The 23845-nt window shown below is 42.4% G+C and overlaps 1 long non-coding RNA gene across 1 annotated transcript; it reads left to right on the forward strand.

Annotated features, from left to right (window-relative positions):
* Positions 1-264: 264 nt before the first annotated feature.
* LOC309840769 lies at positions 265-23131 on the forward strand. The gene is made up of 4 exons (XR_014298780.1): positions 265-1533; positions 12876-12976; positions 13892-14018; positions 19888-23131. It is a non-coding gene; the product is annotated as an uncharacterized lncRNA (long non-coding RNA).
* Positions 23132-23845: the final 714 nt, after the last annotated feature.

Consider the following 23845-nt stretch of genomic DNA (forward strand, 5'->3'; position numbering starts at 1 on the left):
GAATTTACGGGGGACTGAGGCCCAGAGGACTAAGAGTATCGTCCGATTTCTTTTCTTTTTTTTTTTTTTTAAGATTTTATTTATTTATTTGAAAGACGGAGATCACAAGTAGGCAGAGAGGCAGGCAGAGAGAGAGAGAGAGGGAAGCAGGCTTCCTGCGGAGCAGGGAGCCCGATGCGGGGCTCGATCCCAGGACCCTGAGATCATGACCCGAGCCAAAGGCAGCAGCCCAAACCACTGAGCCACCCAGGCGCCCCTATCGTCCGATTTCTAAGGCAGAGATTTCTTTTTCTATACCATGAATCACCTTGTCATCTGGTGAAACCTATGGACTCCCTCTCAAAATAATGTTCTTGTGGTGCCTGGGTGGCTCAGTGGGTTAAGCCTCTGCCTTTGGCTCAGGTCATGATCTCGGGGTCCTGGGATTGAGCCCCCCACATCAGGCTCTCTGCTCAGCAGGGAACCTGCTCCCCCCCCCCCCGCCTGCCTCTCTGCCTACTTGTGACCTCTCTCTCAAATAAATAAATAAAATCTTTTAAAAAATTAAAAAACAAAAAACAGATTTTATTTATTTATTTGAGAGAGAGAGAGAGCAAGAGAGAACGCATGAGCACAGGGAGGGGCAGAGTGGCTGCCTGAGTGGCTCAGTCCCTTGAGGCACCAACTCTTTATTTTGGCTGGGGTACTGATATCAGGTCCTGAGATGCAGCCCTGCATCAGGCTCCAAGGTCAGTGGGGAGTCTGCTTGAGATTGTTTTTCTCTCTCCTGCCCCTCCCCCTGCTCATGCTCTCACTCTCCCCCCTCTAAAATAAATAAATAAATAAAATCTTTTTTTTTTTTTTTTAAGAGCATAAAATCAAGTTTATGAAGTTGGACTCCTTCTTCACACCATAAAACAAAACTTAACTCAGAATGGATCAAAAACCTAGTAGAATTAAAATGATAGAATTCTTAGAAGAAAATATGAGTAAACTTGAGTAACTGTAGATTAGGGAATGTTTTCTTCTGCCTTTCTTAAAACAGTTTATCAAACTGTAATCTATATATACCATAAAATCCATCCATTTAAAGTATATATAGTTTTAGTATATTTACAGAGTTGTGCAACTATTATCATGGTCTAATTTTAGGACCTGATTTGTTGATTTTAATTTTTTTTTTAAGTAATCTTCACTTATTTTGGGGGCCTGAACTCACAACCCTGGAGATCAAGGGCTGAATGGTCTTCCAACAAAGCCAGCCAGGTGCCCCACTTACTTATTTATTTTTAAACAATAAGGAGGATTTATTGGTATATGTACAGAGATGACCAAACAGTGACAACAAAGTCTAGATTTTTCTCAGTCTACCTCTTCTTTTCTTTTGCTATTTTTAAAAGGTATATCTCTTAGATTAAGCCACATATTATATAATTCACTCATTTAAAATATATAATTCAATAGTTTTTGGTATATTCACAGAGTTGTGCAATCATTACCAAGACAATGATTTCTTAGACACGACTTCAAAAGCACAAGCCATAAAGACAAAAGGTAAATTGTATTACTTAAAATTAAAAATTTAGGGGCACCTGGGTGGCTCAGTGGGTTAAAGCCTCTGCCTTCGGCTCGAGTCGTGATCTCAGGGTCCTGGGATCGAGCCCCACATTGGGCTCTCTGCTCGGCAGGGAGCCTGCTTCCTCCTCTCTCTCTGCCTGCCTCTCTGCCTACTTGTAATCTCTGTCTGTCAAATAAATAAATAAAATCTTTAAAAAAAGAAAAAATTAAAAATTAAAATTAATTACTTCAAAATTAGAAACTTCTCTGCTGCAAATAATACCAAGTCATTGAAAAGGCAACCCACAGAATGGGAGAAGTATTTCCAAATTATACATATGATAGGGGACTTCTATCCAGAATATATAAAGAACTCTTACAGCTCAACAATTAATGGCAAATGATCCAATTAAAGATGGGGAAAGGATTTGAATAGATAGTTCTTCAAAAAAGAAATACAAGGGGCGCCTGGGTGGCTCAGTTGGTTAAGGGACTGCCTTCGGCTCAGGTCATGATCCCAGAGTCCGGGATCAAGTCCTGCATCAGGATCTCATGCTCTCTCTCTATCACTTTGTCAAATAAATAAATAAAATCTTAAAAAAAAAAAAAAGGAATACAGATGGCAAAAGAGCTTCAGCAATGGAATGTAGAAAATACCCATCAGGCTCACTCACCTCCAGATATCCATAGACCCTAACCAATGGGCTACTTATAACCAGGCACAGTTATCGAAAAGGGAGAATTCCATATGTTGCCATACCTCCTCACCTCCCCACCTTAAAAACAGCCCCCACCCACTGCTTCATTGCAGACAGCCTCTTCTCTGCTGTCCTTCCTGCTACTGTTCTGCCGGCTGTTCCCCTGTGGTATGTTCAATAGACTTCTGTCTCCTTTTTTCTGCCTCAGGTGAATCCTTTCACTGCCCCTACCACTGGCCTCCACTCTATTGTTGCCCCACATTTGGGGGGCCCCATCTGATCGAGGGACACCCTTTTTAGACACCACAATAACCACATGAAAAAATGCGAAGCCTTATTAGCCATTAGGCAAATGCAAATCAAAACCACAATGAGATACTACTTCATACCTACTAGAATGCTGTAAACAAAAAGATACACAACAACTAGAGATAGAAAGAACATTGAGAGATCAAAACTGGCAAACACTGCTGGTGGTATAAAATAGTACAACCACTTTGGAGAACAGTCAGGCAAGTCTTCAAGAGGTCAAACATGAAATTACCTTATGACCCAGCAACTCTAGGGATAAACCCATTATAAATTAAAGCACCCATCTACAAACAGTTGTAGCTGAATGCTCATACCGGCATTATTCATAATAGCTAAAAAGTTGAAACAACCTAAATTTCCATCAGTATGAATAAAAACATGGTATATCTATTGCGATGGAATATTTTTTGACAGTAGAAAGAAATGAAGTCCTGATCTACGATACAACTCAGATGAACCTTAAAAAACATTACATTAAGTGAAAGACACCAGTTACAAAAGACCATATATTGTATGACTCCATTTATATGAAAGATCTGGAATAGGCACATTTATAAAAATCAGAAGTAGATTAGTGGTTATCTAGGGCTGAGGGCTAGAAGGAAGAGAGTGGAAAGTGATAACTAATGAGGATGGGTTTCTTTTTTGTGGTAATGAAAATGTTCTAAACTTAGATTATAATGATGGTTGTATAGTTCAGTGACTACAGTAAAGCCATTGAATTGTACACTTTAAATGAATGAATTTTATGTGATATGAATTATATCTCAATAAAGATCTTTTTTAAAAATAGCATACATAAGAACCCAAAGGAAACCAATTCTATCAGAATGTGGTCATCAGTATATTAAAAAACAAATATGTGATATTGTAAGATATGTGCTTTCTTATTAACACATAAAGTTTTAAATTACAGCAGCAAATCTATTAACTACCATGATTTTGAAGTAGTGATGAATGGTTATGATACTTTGAGATAAATCAGCAACAAATGTAAAGCAATAAAATATCTGATTTCTGTTGGTGAAAAGTCACAAGTCCTACTAACACGCTGGTTTCTTGTCTGTAGTAATAATCGAAGGACTACATGGCATATTTAAGCCTACAAACGGGAAGAAGTAACACATAGAGGAGATGTTGGGAGGTGCTGAATGAAATGCTAATTTTCAATTAATAATGATGTAATTTTTTCCTTTCCAAATTCACTGGCACCTTGAATTCTATCTATAGACCCTGTAGGGGTTCATCAGGAAAGTCAGTGAGAGAGGTGGTATAAAACTATTCTTCATGACAGCCCAGTACCCCATCGAACCTTACTCTTTTTGAATAAAGGGGAGTAAGTAGAAAAGAATGAATTTTATTTAAACTGCTACAGTGAGTCATTTCTTTTTTTTTTTTTTTTTAAAGATTTTTATTTATTTGTTAGAGAGAGAGAGAGAGATACAGAGCGCAAGCACAGGCAGACAGAGTGGCAGGCTAGAGGCAGAGGGAGAAGCAGGCTCCCTGCCAAGCAAGGAGCCCGATGTGGGACTTGATCCCAGGACGCTGGGATCATGACCTGAGCCGAAGGCAGCCGCTTAACCAACTGAGCCACCCAGGCGTCCCAAAGTGAGTCATTTCTAAAAGAGAGGGACCCAAGATTTGCTTGCATGGGAGTTTCTAAAGAAAAAAGGATTTTTGGCTCTAACCTTCCCCTTCCTACCCTGTCCCAACCCCCCCTCCGCCCCCGCCTCACCACAACTACCATCGTCAAATGATGCTAGAATGCTTCTTCTCCCTTTCAATAGAATACACTGATTTTGAGAAATACTTGTTACTTAGAATTCTAGGGGAAATGTGAATTTTTCAGTTTTCTCAGAGGGAATATTTTTAAGAACTTGCCTTTGAATGCCTGGCAAGGCAGGAAAGCTGCCGGCAGAGTTTGAATCAGTGGGAAGTGATGGGGTAACCAAGCTCCAACCACTGATTTTAGATTTCGCAGAAATTTAGCCACTTTCTGAGTTACAGAGGAGTTTACCAGGGCACGCCATCATTAGAGACAGCCGCTAATACACATATGGTCACTAAGAGGTGGAATGGAGGAAAATAGTAAAGTTGTTTGCCTCCATTACATCCAGACAACAAATACCAGATGATTACAATATGTACACACAAATAGAGTAAATAACTTTTTAAAATGAGAACAGAATGTGTGACATTTCTGCCATTATTTGAATTCTGGAGCAAGAAAGTTTTTGTGAACTATGAGGAACTATATAGTTCCTGTGAGCTATGCCTTCTTTCCAAATCACTTACAGCACACAATATGTTTCTGCCTGATAGAGTAGTAGGGCTTGGACCAGGGATTGGGACTGGCCATTAAGAATAGTGGTGACTGGGGCACCTGGGTGGTTCAGTGGGTTAAAGCCTCTGCCTTCGGCTTGGGTCATGATCCCAGAGTCCTGGGATGGAGCCCAGCATCGGCTTTCTGCTCAGCAGGAAACCTGCTTCCTCCTCTCTCTCTCTGCCTGCCTCTCTGTCTACTTGTGATGTCTGTCTGTCAAATTAATAATAATAAAAAAAAACTTAATAAAAAAATTTTAAGAAAATAGTGGTCACTTCTTGGGGCACCTTAGTTGGTTAAGCATCTGCCTTCAGCTTAGTTGGTTAAGCATCTGCCTTCAGCTCAGGTCATGATCCTAGGGTCCTGGGACTGAGTCCCACATCGGGCTCCTTGCTCAGCGGGAAGCCTGCTTCTCTCTCCCTCTCTGCCCCTCCTCCACACTCCTTTCCTTTCTCTCTCTCTCTCTCAAATAAGATCTTAAAAAAAAAAAAAAAAAAAGACTAGTGGTCACTTCAGTATTGGAAATTAAAAGGTTAGACCCACCATGATTTTCCTGGATTAAAGAAAAAAAACTATGGGGTTTTGTAGTTCTTTCTGTCATCAAAAATTCTCTAGGCAAGAGTTTATATACCAAAGCATTGGAGGTTGGAAGGACAGAATATTTGAAACTGACACTATCTGGAAAACCCAGGTTGAATGGCTATCATAGTTACAGATATCCCAGGTCAAGAGAATTGGAATTGCAGTAAAAATGGGTAAGAAATGAGGAAGGTTGAGAACAAGATCATCAGTTGGGGTTCCAAAGCAAAGCAAGGTCATGAGGTCAAAACCCAGCAGTTGAAGTCCAGAGATCCAGGTATATACTCAGAGCAAGGATAAGGAAAAGACACCAGTCAGAAAGCAATAGAAGAGAGCTCCTCTCTCTCTGTCTGCCTCTCTGCCTACTTGTGATTTCTCTCTCTCTCTCAAATAAATAAAATCTTAAAAAAAAAAAAAAAAAGAAAGCAATAGAAGAGAGAAAACTACATGAGCTCAAATGCTCTGGGGAATGAGGGTAGGTAGCCAAACACCCAGGGCAGCGCTCCAGTTCTTGGAGCTCCCCAGGGACTGACTGGTGGAGAGGGACACGCACGCAGCAAGACAGCACCCTTAAGGTCCCATCACAGAACGGGTCCTTCCTCAAGTCTAAAGATTTGCTGATTCTAATTGGGACAGAGTCTAATCCCTACAAGGCTAACCTGAACCTGCAAATTAGAGGAAGAGAGAGATGGAACAGAGGCTGGGGAGTGGAGGAGGAGATCCAGGGCAGCCGCAGCTGCTTCAGGGGGGTAAGATCCTGACAAATCCTTACATCTATGTGTACACACAGGTATGCACACACATAGAGTCATATGTAGGTAATAATTGAGTAGCAACAGCAATAATCATAGCTGATACTTATACAGCACTTACATGTTACTGTTGATACTTTGCACACATTAATTTATTTAATCTGCATAATGTACCTTCTAAATGGTATAATTATGTTCATAATGCAAAAGAACAGAACAGAACAGAAACATTAAGTGATTTTCCCAACTCACATAACTAGAAATGGATTGGTAGAGGTAGGATTTCAAAGTGGGCACTGCCTTCAGTCTTTCTCTCTACTCCGTAGCCTTCTTCGTGCCCATGCGTGCGCACGTGTGTGTGTGTGTGTGTGTGTGTGTGGTGTGTATACATACCCATACACAAAGGAGTATGTGCTTTGTGTGCATACATATCTTTATGTGTGTGTACATGTATATATGTGTACATACATGTATGTGTAGGTGTGTGTGTATGTGTGTATATGTGTATGCTTGTGTGTGTGTGCATATGTGTATGTATATGTGTGTGTATATGTGTATGTATATGCTTCTACACCTATCTAGATATAGCAGTGAGGTGGGGCTTGTTGGTACTGACTCTCTAGAGCCACATGTGCATATCTTTTCCCAACTTCATGTTCAGTGGCATCATGTGGGTGGCTTGAAATTGGCCATGGTGGGAGTATTTACAGCATGGAAATTGTCAAAGGCTATATAAACTAAGACTTTACTTATTTGACTAGCATATCACTGGGTACACATATCACATAGATATATTATAAACCACACATAAATTAAAAGTGCCGAAATATAAAACAAGGTTTAAAAATACTAAGACTGCATAATAACTTTATTTTGACCTACTTTCCCTCACACTCAGCCTAATTGATTTAAAAGATCAATTTAGAAGATTTCTTTAGAAGATACTTGCTATAAGGGGTCCCTGGGTGGGGATGATCCTGGGATTGAGCCCCACATCCAGCTGTCTAATCAGTGGGGTCTGCTTCTCCATCTCCCTCTGCCCCTCCCCCCAGCTCATGTGCCCTTTCTCTGTTTCTGTCAAATAAACAAAATCTTAAAAAAAAAAAAAGATACTTGCTATAAAATATGAAATTAAATTTTGTTATAAGAAATAATGCCTTGATACCGTTCTGTGGACACTATCTGATAGGTCCCTAGATCTGCTATGTTGTTAAAAGAAAAATACTGATTTTTGTGATTACTGTTGGTTTGTCAGCCAGACTCATGATAGAGTCTGCAGTGAGAAAGATATACAACAATGTGTCTCTCTCTCTTTTTTAAAGATTTTATTTATTTATTTGACAGGCAGAGATCACAAGTAGGCAGAGAGGCAGGCAGTGGGTGGGGAGAGAAGCAGGCTTTCCGCTGAACAGAGAGCCCAATTCGGGGCTCGATCCCAGGCCCTGAGATCATGACCTGGGCCAAAGGCAGAGGCTGAACCTACTGAGCCACCCAGGCGCCCCTACAATATGTCTCTTGAGGGTTTTGATTAAATGTGCCTATGGGTTGCTGTGAATTTTAATATGAAACTCATTGCCTGGGATCTGCACAGCTTTTGTTGTTTGACTTAATACAATTGTCCGGATGTGGATCAACTTCCTTTGCTCAATATTTATTATTGTTTCATCCACAATGAAATGGAAACTATAAGCATTTGGTAAGTGGGCTGAAAGGCTTCTATATCTCACTCTCGCCTCTTAGAGTGAGTCCCATTCTGTGCAGTCAAATGATTTTATAATTCCCTGCAGTGAAAATTAAATCTAAAGAGATATTCTTGTCACCTCATGCAACATGGCAACAGGGCCGCTCTCCCTGTGCCCTTGCTTCTTCCCGGCCAAGTATCACAGAGTGTACGCAAGACAGGAGCTCTGGCCAGAGCCGGGAGGACGGGAACAGATTCTGTCCTGATGCTCCAATCCTGTTGCAAGGGGATGGAGTCAGTAGGTAATAAGGATACGTGGAACTGGATCTGTTCTTGTCTTAGCAAAACAAGACTTGTTAACTCTTCTAAGCCTCATCTTACCCTAATGCCTGGTGTTCTGTATTTCACAAAAATGTGTCTTGGGTGAAATGGTCATCTGAACAAGATTCTGAGCACAGTCCTTACTTGTAATCCTGCTGAGAGCGATGGAGACCATATGACTTCCCTCTGGGGCTATGACTGCATCTCTTCATCTCAAAGGACAGAGCTGAACACAACTAGCTTATTATTATTATTTCAAGTTCACATAAATAAAAAAGGGTCAGTATGCATGAGTTGGAGGAAAGCAAAGCTCAAAGTAAATATATTCATGTATTTCATAAACATTCATGTGTTTCATAAATAGTCAAGGAATCAAATCAAAATAAAACAGCACAACTTGATAGAAACATTATGCTGTTTTACCCCCAAACCAGTTGAACTGAACTTTAAAAAACTTCATTTTTCTCATATACTGCCTTTGGAAGCCTAAAATTATACTGGAATTACTCAGAAGCCTTAACATGCTAATGGCCTATCTATTTATCTTCGTAGATAAAGCTATTACAAAATCATTCATGAGGCCAATTGACTGGTGTTTTTTTCTTGCTTTATTGCACTTAATGAATTGATTAAGATTAGGAAGATCTCATTAGTAATGATGAGTACTCTGCTTGTGCCTTTTTGAGAAAACTAGAGAAGAAAAGTAAGATTAAAAGGGAAATAAAAAGCAAGCAGAAGTTATTAGAGAATATAAGGGAACTAAACAGTTTGAGGAAACAAGCTTAGTCTTAATTTTATTCATGCTACAATGGGTAATATAACTGAAACTTTTTATGGGAAAAATGACCTTGAAATCTATTATTACTGTTACTATTAATTATGTTTTCTTATTCTTCTATAAAGTAGAAAATAGGGTAATAATTCATAGTTTCCACATAGATAATATAGGTGAGGAATTACCCTAAAGATTGCTTTTAAGCATTTTCAAATTGAGAGTACAATACTTTTGTTAGAACATCCATTATTTCTCTGCAAAGAGTGGGAGGAAATGTCATGGACTTGCTTATTTTATACTAGATTATTGATAATCTAGTATAAAATATACTAGATATCTCAACACAGTACAATAATAATAATCACACAACATAATAAAATACAATAACCCAAAAAAGATATCGTTACCCACTAACACCTAAACACCTAGGAACATTTACAGTGAAATCACTTGATACTTAACAGTATGTACTTAACACTTAAAAATCTGATTTCAGATTTCATTATGGATCGTTTATATCCAGCAAATTTCACCCATCATCATGCATACTAATAATTATTCTTCAATGGTTACTATGATGTAATTTTTTTAAAAGTATGATTTATTTTGGACACTAGGGTGGCTCAGTTGGTTGAGCAACTGCCTTCGGCTCAGGACATGATCCTGGAGTCTCAAGATCTAGTCTTACATGGGGCTCCCTGCTCAACAGGGAGTCTGCTTCTCCCTTTGACCCTTCCCCCAATTAAAAAAATCTTTAAAAAGAAAAATGCAATTATTTAAAAAAATTTTAAGATAATTATTGTGGATGCTTCTGTGTTTAGAATCCCACACTGAAGATCTAATATAATTAGTTTTGTATATCTAATATAATTAGTTTTGTATATATAGTTTTGTATATTATTAGGATGTGGCAGATACGGGAGGAGTAACCCAAGAACAAAGAAATTATATGGCTCTTTGAGCGTTCAATCTAAAGTCCCTGTGCAACTGATTGGAACAGATCTGTGCAAATTATCTCAAAGAGATGTGAATCCTAGGCCAAGCAGGACTGGCCTGTTATTTGATGAAAGAGGTGGTCAGTTGTGGAAGCATTAAAAAAAGGACAGTCTCTAGGACAAATGGTCGTGGTGCTCATCCAAGTGGTCTCCTGGGAGAGAGAGTCATAGCCAAATGCCTCTGAATATTGCAACTTCATTGGCAAGGACATTCCCAAAGTGAGCATGGACCCAGGGGACTATAGCCAATGAACTTCCAGTGTTTCCAACTCCCTTAGCATGATGTCAGTATCCCTATCGTGGGATTGATACCTGAGACTAAAACAGTCTGATTCAATTATCTACCTATTTATTTATTTATTCATTTATTCATTCATTCATTCAGCCTGACCCCTTTAAATGTTGAATTGTTCTAATTTCCCTGGTTCTAATTCTAGGCTCATCAAGGAACAGTCTAAAATCTTGAATATTTATCTTAAAGAGAGCAGAATGGAGAGCTTAGTCGGTTAAGCATCGTCTTGCTCAAGTCATGATCCTGGGGCCCTGGGATTCAACCCCATGTCAAACTCTCTGCTCAGGGAGGAGTCTGCTTCTCCCTCTTCCTCTGCACCCTGCCCCCCTTCTCGTGCTCAGGTCATGATCTCAGGCTCTTGGGATTGAGCCCCACATTGGGCTCTCTGCTCAGCAGGAAGCCTGCTTTCTCCTCCTTTCTCTCTGCCTGCCTCTCTGCCTACTTGTGATTGCTATCAAATAAATAAATAAAATCTTTAGAAAAAAAAAGAGCAGAATGGGCTAGCCACGGGAATGTGACCTGTTGCTGTGATATTCATTGCTTATTGCAAATCAATTAAATGGCTTTTCTGGTTCAGTGTAGTTTTGGCAGAATGATTTGTTAAAATACTAATTTTATTTTGTTCTCCCTATATTTTCCCCCACGTTTCAGAAGATAGTGAGGCTTTGTAATTACTGCAGGTATTTTGGCAGGACCAAAAATAAAAGTAGCTTCAAGTTAATGGTTTTTCCCACTGTCTGCAAAAGCTAACATGATTGATTAGATGATGCTGGGTGTCCTTGGAGGACCAGAGCCTATTGGGGGTGGGGGGGGTGCTGTGGGGGGTAGCAGACAGAGGGAGAAACAGGATCGCCATTGAGCAAGGAGCTCATCTCTGGGATCATAGCCTGAGCCGAAGGCAGATGCATAAACTACTGAGCCACCCAGGCATTCTTTTTGCTCATTTTCTAATTGGATTGTTTTCTTACCGTTGATTTTCTTAGAATTCTTTATGGTTCTTAACAGATGTTTGGTTTGCAGTACTTTCTGCTATTAATATGTTTTGGTTTGTGACTACTTTCTCCGTCTGTGTCTTGTCTTTTCATCCTATTAACAGGGTCTTTTTGAGAGGTTTTCTTTTTCTTTTTTAATTTATTTATTTGAGAGAGAGGATGCACACATGGGGCAGTGGGGAGGGGGTTGGAGGAGCACAAAGAGGGAGAGAGAAACTTCAAACACACTCTGCACTGACTGCAGGACCTGACTCAAGGCTTGATCTCATGACCCTGAGCTGAAACCAAGAGTCGGTCACTTAAGCAACTGCACTACCCAGGCACTCCAATGGGTTTGCTCTTAATAGAACAGAGCAAAAATTTTTAAGTTTGATGAAGTCCTATTTATCACATTTTCTCTTACTGAGTATGCTTGGAGTATCATATCTAAGAAATCTTCACTTAGGCTTAGGCTCTACAGATTTTCTCCTTTGTTTTTATCTAAAAGTTTTATAGTTTGACATATTACGTTTGAATCTCTTTTTTAAGATTTTTTTTTTTTAATTGACAGAGAGAAATCACAAGTAGATGGAGAGGCAGGCAGAGAGAGAGAGAGAGGGAAGCAGGCTCTCTGCTCAGCAGGGAGCCTGATGCGGGACTCGATCCCAGGACCCCAAGATCATGACCTGAGCTGAAGGCAGCGGCTTAACCCACTGAGCCACCCAGGCGCCCCTGAATCTCTTTTTTAAAAATAGATTTTATTTATTTAATTGACAGAGAGAGAGCCAGTGAGAGAGGGAACACAAGCAGGGGGAGTGGAGAGGGAGAAGCAGGCTTTCTGCTGAGCAGGGAACCCCATTCGGGGCTTGATCCCAGGACTGGGATCAAGACCTGAGCCGAAGGCAGACACCTAATGACTGAGCCACCCAGGCGCCCCTACATTTAAATCTGTGATCCATTTTGAGTTGATTTTTGTATAAGTTTACAGTAAAGTTCATTTCTTTGACTATGGGCATCCAATTGCTCTAGCATCCTTTGTTGAAAAGACTATCTTTCCTCCATTAAGTATTTTGTACTTTTGTCAAAAATCAGTTGACTATGGGGCACCTGGGTGGCTCAGTCATTTAAGTGTCTGCCTTCAGCTCAGGTCATGATCCCAGAGTCCTGCCCCACTTGGGATTTCTGCTTTGTGGGGAGCCTGCTTCTCCCTCTGCCTCTGTCCCCTCCCCCCATTGTGCTTTCTCTCTGTCTGAAATAAATAAAATCTTAAAAAAAAAATCAGTTGGCTACACTTGTGTGCGTCTATTTCCCTATACTATTCCATTAATCAATGTATCTATCCCTTCACCAATATCTTGGTGTTTCAGTATAATTTTATCATATGCAATCCATTTAAAAAAAAATCTTTCTGAAAAATAGCTCTTTTTCTTTGAGTGCTTATTATGCCAAGCATTGCTGTAAGTGCTTCAAAAGCATAAAGTTATTTAATCCTCACAGAGTCCTATGAAATGCTAATATTTAGGCCTATTTTATAGATGAGAAAAATGAGTGGAGAGAAGTTAAGTAACTTTCTGAAGAGACAGATTTTAAACTCAGGCCCACTCACTGGCACCATGTTGCACATTTTATCTTTTACACAGGATTGCTTTTACTGGCATCTGTGTTGGCATTTTGTCATCGGCCTACGTCAAGAGACATCATAAGAAACAGCTCAGTGAAAGTATTGTTGCAGTTGCTGGAGGCAAGTTGATGAGGTTGTGGTTCACTGTGTCACATGATGTCCTCTTTAGGAGGACAGATGGGAAAAATGTCTCTCAGATCTCAGTACCCGGAATAGATATATTTTTCCTGAGTAAGTGGTTTGTTTTTATCTCTTGGACATGGTGAAACCGTATAAATGATTACATTTCCCACTTTGTGCTGTCCGCTAAAAAGCTCAGAACCAAATTTCCAGCCTATCTTTAGCAATGATATATACTAGATCTAATATTACTTCTGACTTCATCTTGTTTTTTCTACTCTGATTTTCTCTTCTTCCTTATTTCCTCCCTCACTTTTTTCTTCAGTCTTTTTAAGAATCAAAATATAAACACACATACTATAAAAAAAAAATCAAATACAAAGCTTTTAACAACACTGGCGAAATAAAATGGCAGACCCTTTGCCCACTCCTTCCCACTTATGATTTCTGCTCTACAGAGCCAACTATTGTCCTTTTTAAGCTTCAGTTTCATAATTACAGCAATCATTAATTTCTGCTGAAGCCTTCTTTTTTTTTTTTTTTTTTTTTAAAGATTTTATTTATTTATTGACAGAGAGAAATCACAAGTAGATGGAGAGGCAGGCAGAGAGAGAGAGAGGGAAGCAGGCTCCCTGCTGAGCAGAGAGCCCGATGTGGGACTCGATCCCAGAACCCTGAGATCATGACCTGAGCCGAAGGCAGCGGCTTAACCCACTGAGCCACCCAGGCGCCCATCTGCTGAAGCCTTCTGACAGAATTGTGAATCTCTCACTCCATCAGTTTTGTGTGTGTTTTTTTCCCCCTCAAAGACTTCTCTTCTGGAACTTTCCATGATCCAGCTTAGGTCTAAACCTAATGCTCTCTAGGCCAGCCATCCAGCTGTCATCCTAAGATTTCCCTTTTACATCATTTTAGGAATTTCTTCTGCATCTCTCTTCTGTCGGATCCCTTGTTTACCAGATCTCATCTTCCTTTTGGTTTTACGTACTTGGTTTGGTGGAGCTCATCCTGCAATAGCTTCCTGAGAAAAAGTTCATGAAAGGTAAATATTTTTCAGACCTCACATGTCTTGAAATGCCTTTGTTTTAGCAATACCCTGGGATGAGAGTCTGGTTATGGAATTATAGTTTGGAAATTATTTTCACTTGGAATTTTAAAGGCATTGCTTCTTAGTTGTCTAGCTTCCCACCTAGCTATTGAGATGCTAACACCTTCCATGGTTTTTTCCCTCCTCTCTGGAAGGTCTTGGGATCTTCCCTTTTCCCCTAATGTTCTGAAATTTCACGTTGATATACCTTGGAACAGGGTCTCTTTTCATACAGTGTGTGGAATGAACTCAACACAACAGGCTCTTTCAATCTGAAAACACATTTCCTTAGGTTTTGAGAAATTATCACTTATATTCCTTTTTTTTAATGTATATTCTTATTTTTGTCATCCTACTGTTCGGTCCCCCAATAATGGGTCCATGGTCAAAGGAGCGAGACTGATACAAAGCAAAGGTCAAGCAAAGCTTTATTTCGAGCCAAGCATCAAGAATCCGGGCCGCCCCTTACAGAGAGGGCAACCGCTCTCTTCTTTACAGACTGGCTTTTAAGGGCAAAGGCCATGTGGTTGGGCCTGGCCACACACAGGTGACCAATGAGATTGTAACACAGAAATAGCTGCACAGTCCTGCTAGGTCACACATAAGTGACCAATTGAATTACAATTTACCCTAGTAGACATCTGAACCAGCCTATCACCTAGTTCAGAATTGGCACCCAAAAGGTGCCCAAAGGGCGGGGCCCATACTCCTTGGTAGCTAGGGAAACAGTATGGGTCCCCACTGATTGAATACCTCCACCTGGCCTGACCCACCCTTGTATTTGGGCTTTGTAACCTAGAACTGGTTTCCGGGACTTGTTTTTAAGTAAGTTCCCTGAAGGAGGGAGGGCAGGGTCAGGATGGAGCTGCTCTGGCTAAATAGGCCCTTTAAATAGGCCCTTACACTACTCCCTCCATTTTCTCTTTCCACTCTTTCTAGAACTCCTTTTTTTTTTTTTTTTAAGATCTTATTTATTTATTTTTGTGAGAGAGAGAGAGATAGAGAGAGCACAAGCAGGGGGAGCAGCAGGCAGAGGGAGAGGGAGAAGCAGGCTCCCTGTTGAGCAAGGAGCCTGATGCGAGACTCAATCCTAGGACCCTGGAATCATGACCTGAGCTGAAGGCAGACACTGAAGTGACTGAGCCACCCAAGCATTCCTATTTCTAGAACTCTTGATTCAGTTCTTGGATCACTTGAACTGATGTAATAGTCTTTGAATATTTTTTATGGGAGATTTTCTTTGTCTTCTAACTCTTCTATTGAAAGTGTAAATTTCTGGTCTCATATTATTTTTTTTCATATTGTTATTTTTTAAAAAGCTCTATCTCGTTCTCTGTCCCCTCCCTCTATTCCTGGTTTTGTTTTGCCTTGTTTTTAAGTGGCATCTTGTCCTTGTCATTTAAATACTCCATGGATGGGGGAGCCTGGGTGGCTCAGTCCTTAAGCATCTGCTTTCAGCTCAGGTCTTGATCCCAGAGTCCTGGGATCGGAGCCCTACTTTGGGGTCCCTGCTAGGCAGGATGCCTGCTTCTCCCTTTTCCACTCCCCCTGCTTGTGTTCCTGCTCTCACTGTGTCTCTGTGTCAAATAAATAAAATCTTTTAAAAATAAGTAAATAGATAGATACTCCATGGATGCCGTGTTTTCTCTCATCTAAGGACATTAACTTTAGTGTTTGAAGTTTTCCTTTATTTGCCACATTGTCCTCTCCCTCTGAACTCTTTTTGTTTGTATTTCACATTAGTGACTTCTCATGAATGGCTGCCTATTTATATTAAAGAGTGAGAAACTTAAATGCCCCTCTGAATGGGCAGATCCTCTTGGCTTTTGAGCTTCAAAGTAGTTTCACATTTCTATTTTGCAGGGGAGGGACCTCCAAATGTCATTACGGGAAGATCTTTTCTCTTAGGCTGGGAAGTCAGTCAGTCAGAGAAATTTTTTGCATGGGAATTTATAAACCTGCCTTAGCCCTCTGGGAGCTTATCAGGGGAAAGGGACTGTAGGGTAGGGTGAGGGGAGTTCATAATTCCTTGTAGAGACTTTTATTAATCAGCAGCCCTCACCCCCAAGCCTAGAGCCTTTGGCCCAGCCTCTCAAGAGAATAAACTTCCTGGCCTCTTCTAGGGTGGCGGAAGGGTAGTCACTTGGCTGTACTCTTGGGAAGAAGATTTGGACATTTAACTGGTCATTGTAAAGGCTTCGAAGCATCTTTCCTTTCTACCTCACATTCCCATCTTCAGGGGGCATCTGATGCCTTCAATTTCAGAGTATACCAATATACCAGTTCAATTTATCTTACTTCTTTCTGCCTTCTTTGATCTGTCCCAGTGTGAGGGAACCTGAATCCTGATTCAGGAGAAAAACAAAAGTTGGAAGTTAAAGTCAGAGAAATGGTGCCTGTAATCAGGTACAAAACAGGAGCAAGAAACAAGAAGGTTCTGAAACTGGAGGAGTAATTGTATTAAAAGTCACAGTCTTTGTCTACTTTCTCTACATACTTCTCCATTTAAAAGACTGTACTTTGAGATAATGGGCTGAAGAGGAGCAGTAGTTCCCTTTGCCATGCCAGCTCTGCCTTGAAGGAGAGGCGAGGCTATATATGGAAGAATGTTCCAATGTCAGAAACCTGAAGGTTGTTGAAAGATTGAGAAGTAGGTCCAGGTTTGAGAACTAAGGTCTACAACAATATGAGGCTGGGGAGGATCCAGTTTCTCGAGGCGCTTGATTCAGAAGTGCCCAAGAGGCTTTGATGTCTTAAAGGAGCCACTGGGGAGGGGGCTGGGTTGTGGTTTCCAACCTCCCTGTCCGGTTGGCCTTGAAGATCCGCAGGTTGATAGAAATCTACTGTTGGGGACATTGCACTTTACTACACTAGATATAGTGGGCCTTTACAAAACTTGCAGGCCTTCCAATGTAAGGGTCTATTCAGCCAGCGCAGCCCCACCCCAGTTGAACTGCCATTTTGTTGTGAAACTTAAATTGACCTTGCCCCCTCCCCTTATTTAAAAACAAGTCCAGGAAACCAGTCCCAGGTAACAAGTCCAAATACAAGGGTGGGTCAGGCCAGGTGGTGGTATTCAATCAGTGGGGGCCCATACTGTCTCCTAGCTACCAAGGAGTATGGGCCCCGCCCTTTGGGCACCTTTTTAGTGCCAATTCTGAACTAGGTGATAGGCTAGTTCAAATGTCTACAGGGTAAATTGTAATTTAATTGGTCACCTAGCATCACTGGAGTTTCCTGTGTGTGTTACAATCTCATTGGTCACCTGTGTGTGGCCAGGCGCAACCACATGGCCTTTGCTCTATAAAAGTTAGTCTGGAAAGCAGGGAGGGGTCGTTCTCTGTAAGGGGCATCCCCAGCCGGTCTGTTTGAGGGTCGGTCTGATTCTTGATGCTTGACACGAAATAAAGTTTTGCTTGACCTTTGCTTTGTATCAATCTCGCTCCTTCAGTCACGGAGCCATTATTGGGGTACCCATTTTGGGGGGACCTAACATGGGAGCTCGTCCTGGATTAAACAACGAGAACTGAGCCAGCATCGGAATTTCTGGGTCTGAATTTGTCTGCCTGGTTGTGGAGCTCCAGGTATGGCCCACCGGGGTGAAGCTGGAAGCAGCCATGCTCCCCAGGGCTGGAGTGGATGCAGGGATGCCCCATCCCTCTTCTGGTAGATCATCTAGGGGTCCAAGTCCCCCCAGGTGGTCATCTGGGTCTCTAGGGGGCTGGGTAACCCCCATCTGTAGGGGGCTGGGAAAACCCCCACCAGCGGGTGAGAGCCGCTGAGTCTGGTTCTGTTCTGTGGCTAGTCCTGGCCAGCATCTGTAGGGGGCCGGGTAACCCCTATAGGGGCCAGGAAAACCTCCACCTATGGCAGGCTCTGGACGAGGACCCCTGGGTTTGCGGTTGTCTTTGTCTTGTCTTTTTGTTGTCTGTTGTATTGTTGTGTTTGAAAGAAGGGGGCAAGCAGAGGGTAAGGGGACTCTGAACTTTCGTCTCTCCACCTCCTAATAGATGTGGGGCTTCTCCCTCACTCATTTAGCGTGTTTAGGGCTATAACTGGAGCCAACTGGGGTTAGTCTAACTCGAGACAGACTTTTAGGAATATTCCCAAGCAGCTGCCAAAAATTACTTTGTTTCGGGGACATTCCTTGCCCTCTCTGGCCCGAGGGAGACTGCCTAGCCCCTCCCCCCTTGCTGGCGGGAAAGCATGGCGTCTTCTCCTCTCTTGGAGCTGATGTGCTCTAAAACTGGGAATCCTTCCTCTGCCTTCTGGTGGCACTTTTTTCTGGTCTTCACTGTCTGGAAACAAGAAGAGCGCCCCCTGGACCCAACACCCCCCATTCCAGATCTTCCCACGCGGGTCTCAGGTAAACATTCGAAACAGAGTGGGCCCAGGTGGAACATTAATCAGTATTTGAACTAAGTTAAGTTTGTTGGGTTAATTAGGATAAACATGTCTTTTGAGTTCACAGTAGTAAATGTGAAACTGAAGAGTTCTTAAAGTCAAATAAGCTCGTGTTATCTGTAAAAATCTGTTGAAATTTGTTAGCAAAGAGTTGTCTCAAAGTTTTTTTTTAATATTCTTTTTTTTAAGATTTTATTTATTTATTTATTTGACAGAGAGAGATCACAAGTAGGCAGAGAGGCAAGCAGAGAGAGAGGAGGAAGCAGGCTCCATGCCGCTGTCTCAAAGTTTTAATGGGTAATTGTTAAAGTAGCTCTCAAAGTCTTTGCTAACCTGAAACTTTAAACCAAATGGGGTAAAATGCTAGAGCCGCTGGTTGCTGGATCTAGGTTTGTGTTTTTTGAAATCTGTTGGTAAATATCTTTTGTGCTTAATGGAATTCTGTTCTAACAGCCCCGGGGCCACTGTCTGAGCTAGACCCATTCGTAAAGAATGGAAGGGAAGACTGATCACCTCCCATTAGCCAGGGATACCCTAAGGGGAGGGTGTCCAACCTGTTTGAATCTGAAGAGTGCTCGACTGTGTGAATGTGTCTGTATGGCTCCACCACTTCGGCTACGGAGTCTGAGTGGGCTGCACCCTGAGTCTCGCAGGGCGTCATACGGCATAACGGTCATCTACTCCACGGAGTAGCCTGGTCTGGGGCTTATACGGACAGACCTTAGCTAAGATGCTCTTAAGTTCCCGCGAGGAACACGAGCAGGACAGCATCTGAAAGAGCCCCCTTCCTTTACAATGGGAGGGAAACCCAGAAAACTCACTATCTTAAAAAAAAGAGGAAAGACACTGGTATAGAAAAGCTGGTTTTCTCTCTGTTTAAAAAGGGAAAGTTTTCTTAGGTTAGTGGATCTGTAAATGGTTTTCTCTTTGCCTGCCCAGAGTTGTAAATAAGGTCTCTTGGACTCAAGGCTTTTCCTTGATATGCTAAGTTACTCAGGGAGTACTGCTAAACCAAGGATAAACCTTGCCTTCCATTTGGGTAACCACCCTAAAGGCAATTCATATGGGAGATGTTCAGGGGAACTGAAATGAGTAAGAATTTCCAGAAGTAAAAGCTGCATTCGGACTAAACCAGGGACTAGGTGAACTGAAGGAAGTTGTAATGTTGTGTCTCTTAATGTTTTGTCTTGTTTTAGACATGAGACTGGTTCTGTAATGTTTGCTCCTCTAGACTAGGGAAACTTTTTCTTAAGTTATCTATAACTTACAGAGATGTAAAAGTACTCATTTGTAAACGAATCAAGGCATTCAACTTTTCTCTCTATCTGAACCCTCTGAAACCAAAAGGTCTTAGTAAGTATTCTTTCACGGCAATCAGTCATTTGCATAAGTTCAATAAGAATCTGTTCTCCTTTAACAGGACAGCGTTGGAAACACTGGTTATTTTACCAAGGCTTTGACTGGGATGTCATATTTGAAAAGGCTCAGATATGACCAGACAGTTTAAAGGAACTAAGGTTGACTTTATGAAACCTGGAGCCCTAAAGCCCTTTGGAACTGTTGGCCTGATACCTTGCTTACAGAGTTCCCAGCAGCCTTACCAGATGAGTCAAGAATGTCACTCCCTCGCAGGGACAGGACCTCAGGAAGAGTAATTCACCCATTTCGACAGGTATTGCAGGCATGTATGATGGCAAGTACATGGCTTGGCTTCTGGCCCCGAGAGGCTACTAAAAGTTCAACGTAGAGATTCCTTATAAGAAGTTCCAGCAGAGCAGATTCTAAAAGATCTATATGATCACACTCAACTGTTCTTGCTGAGCTTATATAAATAATTAGGCCAAGTTTGTTAAAACTGGACTTGTTTTTCAAGTGAATTAGTCCTGATTTGGCTATCTCTGGAAATGAGAGTTATTTTAGAAAGAAAAATTAGTTTTAATAACACACCTTTATGGGTGTTAAATTCTAGATTTGGTTGTCTTTAAATGTATACCTAAGCTAGATAACTTGAGGTAAACTTCAGACAAGTTGCATGATAGCTCATTTAGACGATCTTGTCTTTTTTTTTTTTAAAGATTATTTATTTATTTGACAGAGATCACAAGTAGGCAGAGAGGCAGGCAGAGAGAGAGGAAGGGAAGCAGGCTCCCCGCTGAGCAGAGCGCCTGAGGCCTCAATCCTAGGTCCTTAGTTTCATGACCTGAGCGGAAGGCAGAGGCTTTAACCCACTGAGCAACCCAGGCGCCCAAAATGATCTTGCTTTTGGCAGTCAGTCAGCCCCAGAGATAAGGAGGAAACTCCAGGAAATTGAAGGATTTGAAAGGAAAAATATGAGTTAGTGGGAAGAGTGGAAATAGCCGCTGAGGACTATGGGTCATGTTTGTGGGGGACAAGAGCTCTCTTACAGATTCTGCAGGAAAAAAGGGTATCAGGTGCCAGCAATGAAAGCACAGCTTTGTCAGAGCCATGCCACTTATTTAGGCTTCTATCTCCAAGAGGGAGTTTCTTGGGACGGTGGGCTACTACAGGCTGTGGATACCGCAGTTTGCGAAGATGGCGTGACCTCTCTACGAACTGACTAAAGGAGTTTTCACTCAGACTCTGTGGCATTGGCAAAGGCCAGTCGCCTATCTTATTAAGAAACTAGATCTAGTAGCGGATGGGTTCCCCCTTGCCTCAGCATAATTGTGCCATGGACCTCCTGGTCAAGGATGCAAGCAAATTGACTTTGGGTAAAATCTCATCTTGACCACCACCCACACTATGGACGGCCTCCTTCGGACTCCACCAGATTGGTGGATGACAAACGCCCGAGTGATGGGGTATCAGGCCCTCCTCAACGAACCAAAAGTGATCTTCCAGCTTCAGGCAGTGCTAAATCCAGCCACGTTGCTACCAGAGGAACTGGCTGACCACCCATGAGAATGTGGGGAGGTCCTAACCCAGGTCGCAGGAATAAGGCCGGACCTCAGAGACACTCCCCTCCCGGATGCGGAGGTGACTCTGTTCACAGACGGGGGTAGCTACATGGTCAATGGGAAGAGGTATGTGGGCTACGGTGGTTTCTCCTGAGCAGGAACTCTGGACAACAGCCCTGCCACACAGAACCTCGGCGCAAATAGCGAAGCTGATCGCACTCACCAAGGCACTACAGATGGCCAAGGGTAAGACCGCCAACATCTATACAGATGGTAGTCTGGGTAGAGGCTTTTCCTGCTAAACAGGAGATGGCAGGAATGGTAGCCAAAAAGGCTACTAGAGGTTTGGGTTACCTCTCGCGATTGGGTCAGACCACAGCCCTGCATTTGTGAGTTCAGTCTGACAGGCATTGGCCAAGGCTGCGGGCACTAATTGGAAACTACATTGTGCCTACCGACCCCAGAGTTCTGGGCAAGTAGAGAGGATCAACCGGACTCTTAAAGAGACCTTGACAAAGTTAATTCTGGAGACTGGCGGTGGATGGGTGGATCTCCTTCCCTTCGCTCTCCTCAGGGCACGATGTATACCCTGCTTAAACAAGGTGACCCCATTTGAAATCGTGTTCGCGAGGCACCCCCTGCTCTGCCCTGGGCTACAAGAGTTTGTCCTGGCAGAAATGACTGATCAGTCTGTACTCCAGCCACTGCAGGCATTGCAGGCTGTCTTGGAAGGAGCCACATCCTCACCAACCCAGGGAGTTGGTTTGGATGCGCTGCCGCCAAGTGGGAGGCTTGGAGCCTCGCTGGAAGGGACCGTTTGCTGTCATCCCGACCACCCCCCACAGCTGTGAAAATAGAAGTCATCAGGGCCTGGATTTTCGCAGGTCACGTCAAATGAGCCAAGGATGAGTACGCCCCCCAGAGGTGGATGCTGCTGCCGACGGACCCCACCGATCGTGGACTAAAGCTAAGACTCGGGAAACAATGAGTTCATTGTTGCTCCTGTTGTTAAAATATAGGTGGGAAATATAGACCAATTAGGGCTTGACATACTCTTTCTAAAAAGGGGGGACGGTCTCTGCGTAGCCCTAGGAGAGAAATGCTGTTTCTGGGTAAATCACTCTGGAATCATTAAAACAGTCTGGCAGCTATTAAAAAAGGGACATGGAACTGGCTAAAAAGGCAAAGATTTGACTAATCTCCAAAGAAAAGGGGGGAATGTAAGGGCCTATTCAGCCAGAGTGGCCCCACAATGGTTGAACTGCCATTTTGTTGTAAAACTTAAATTGACCTTGCCCCCCCACCCCCGGAACTTATTTAAAAGCAAGTCCAGGAAACCAGTCCCAAGTAACAAAGTCCAAATACAAGGGTGGGTCAGGCCAGGTGGAGGTATTCAATCAGTGGGGGCCCATACTGTCTCCTAGCTACCAAGGAGTATGGGCCCTGCCCTTTGGGCACCTTTTGGGTGCCAATTCTGAACTAGGTGATAGGCTGGTTCAGATGTCTACTAGGGCAAATTGTATTTTAATTAGTCACCTAGCATCACTGTGGAGTTTCCTGTGTGTGTTACAATCTTACTGGTCACCTGTGTGTGGCCAGGCCCAACCACATGGCCTTTGCCCTTAAAAGCTAGTCTGTAAAGAAGAGAGAGGTTGCCCTCTCTGTAAGGGGTGGCCCTGACTGGTCTGTTTGACGGTCAGTCGGATTCTTGATGCTTGGCGTGAAATAAAGCTTTGCTTGACCTTTGCTTTGTATCAGTCTCGCTCCTTTAATCACGGACCCATTATTGGGGTGCCCATTTTGGGGGGACCTAACACCTACACAAAGAGAATGATGTTAATACGATCTCCATCCAAGGGCATGAGCTCTGGGTTGTTGCAGTGGGATGTATTGCAAGATTCAGCCAGACACAGCAATCTGATGCCAACTTTGATCCCCAGGGAATCTGCAAGAAAGAATGGTTGTGCCCCTAACAACACTTTTAATAACCTTAAATTGGGTGTAGGTATAGCCCAGCTTCACTTAAGCGATGACTCAGGGTTGGTTCATAAGAAATGTACTAAAGGAAGGAAGGAAAGAGCTTCGTTTTCATTTTAGCTTTGTCATTCAAAAATTTTAAACTGTAACAATAATAATAATAATAAAATCTGAAAGTGTAATACAGAGATTTACTATCAAAGGGTATTGAAATCCCAGAGGGCATAGGAACTTGAAGATGCAGTGGAGTAAGGAAGTGACTTAACTCTCTGATCATGAGAGAAAGTCAATGGGAGCAAATGAAACAAATGGTGATTAGTAACCGGAGAAATTTAAGGTCCCCTCTTCCTAGTGACACAGAGATTCCCACAACTCCTTCAGCATCTGGGACTTCCTGGACTGGGAGTGGAGGGAGATAAGTGACAGCTAGCAGTATCAGGAGCTTTCTAGAAGGACAGGAGAGAGACTTTCTGGAAAGATGGC

The sequence above is a fragment of the Mustela nivalis genome (genome assembly GCF_964662115.1).
Source record: "Mustela nivalis genome assembly, chromosome: 9".
In the NCBI taxonomy this organism is placed as follows: Eukaryota; Metazoa; Chordata; class Mammalia; order Carnivora; family Mustelidae; genus Mustela; species Mustela nivalis.